The sequence below is a fragment of the Diceros bicornis genome (genome assembly GCF_020826845.1).
Source record: "Diceros bicornis minor isolate mBicDic1 chromosome 13 unlocalized genomic scaffold, mDicBic1.mat.cur SUPER_13_unloc_1, whole genome shotgun sequence".
Classification (NCBI taxonomy): Eukaryota; Metazoa; Chordata; class Mammalia; order Perissodactyla; family Rhinocerotidae; genus Diceros; species Diceros bicornis.
Window position 1 is genome coordinate 12,621,668 of NW_026690866.1, and position 1,390 is coordinate 12,623,057.

The window sequence follows — 1,390 nt, forward strand, 5'->3', positions numbered from 1 at the left end:
GAATCTAAAAAAAGGGACAATCCAGTATTTCATTATATGCAACTGTGATTCAACATGCAACAAATACCAGAAAAATAGAGACCCAGAAGTAGGTGTCTTTTTTGAGAAGACAGATATAACAGCTCTTTAGTGAAATATGTTGGAATCTATTGGAATATTACACAAAAAGGACAATCCATTTCGACTAGCTAGGATTTCTCTGTGACTGTGAGGGCAAAACTCTAAAGAATCCCCTGACTGTAATAACTCTCTGTTGATCTTAAAATACAAATGCATAACACTCAGGAAAGGAAAATGAGAGAACAAAATGAGAAGAAAATATCTCCTTTCTCTCCTCACCTGAAACCCAATCTCTCACCTCAGAAGGTTCACTGTCTGTATCTTCTCTGTCATGCAAAGGAATCAAAGAAAAGAAAACTATTGGTATATACTAAAGTCTCAAGAGCTCAAAGCAAGAAGACATCAGGAGCCCTGCAGAGGCATTAATGTAGTGTGAGCTCCATGTCATCTGCACCGTCTTGTCTTTTCTTCATCGTGTTTGTCGGGACGTCCTTCTTGGCCCCTCACTCTCCCTGCCTCGCTAGCGAGTCTCTCTGCCTCAGTGCTACCGCCAGTCTCTCTCTTGCCGTCTTCCCTTTTTTTTCCTGTTTACTGATATCCTCCTCAGTCACCAGAAGTTGTTTGCAAAGGAGCTGTGGGATGTACAGACCAGTTCCTGGGATCGTCTCTGCTGAATCTGAAGACCAGGCAGGGGTGGGCATGGGGCTGGAGTTCATACCACCTGTGAACACACCTGGCAGGGATGCATCTGTGCAACTAGGTGCAAGACTCAGCAGGGCTTTGGCAAGGTCCAAAGGACTTAACAGTTCTCCTGCACTCTGCAGGCCTGGAGACCTTGCAGTCTCTTCTGCCAACAGAGTTGTTGGGGCTGCTCCAACGTTTCCTCCCATTGATGACATCTGACCTCATTGCCAGGATAGGATGTGATTCTAGTAACTGGCCTCTTGTATATGTAACTGGACATCCTCAAAGGGATGGAGATGCTCAAACCAGGCTTTGGGTTGGATTGGTTTCCACAATCATGTCGCTTCCTCTGTGATGATTTGACCACCATACTTCTTTTCCTCTTACCCTATAAAAAGAAATTGTGAATGTGGATCAGAGTGATAAATGAAGCCTGCTTTCCCAGGACAATTATGTCAGATGCCTTGTACTTCTACCCTCCCTCTTTCCCTGTGGGGATTAATCTGACCTGTGTCCTGGGACATCATCAAAGAGATTTGGGTCAAGAACAGAAAGCTCGAGGTCAAAACTCAGGACTACGGCAGGTCATTTCTTCTCCCCCATGTTGTTAGACACTTATGAGTATGACTTTATTCTCTTTTTGTCC

The 1,390-nt window shown here is 44.5% G+C and overlaps 1 pseudogene; it reads right to left on the reverse strand.

Moving 5' to 3' along the window:
• Window positions 1-543: 543 nt before the first annotated feature.
• LOC131401677 (methyl-CpG-binding domain protein 3-like 1) lies at window positions 544-1,105 on the reverse strand (annotated as a pseudogene).
• Window positions 1,106-1,390: the final 285 nt, after the last annotated feature.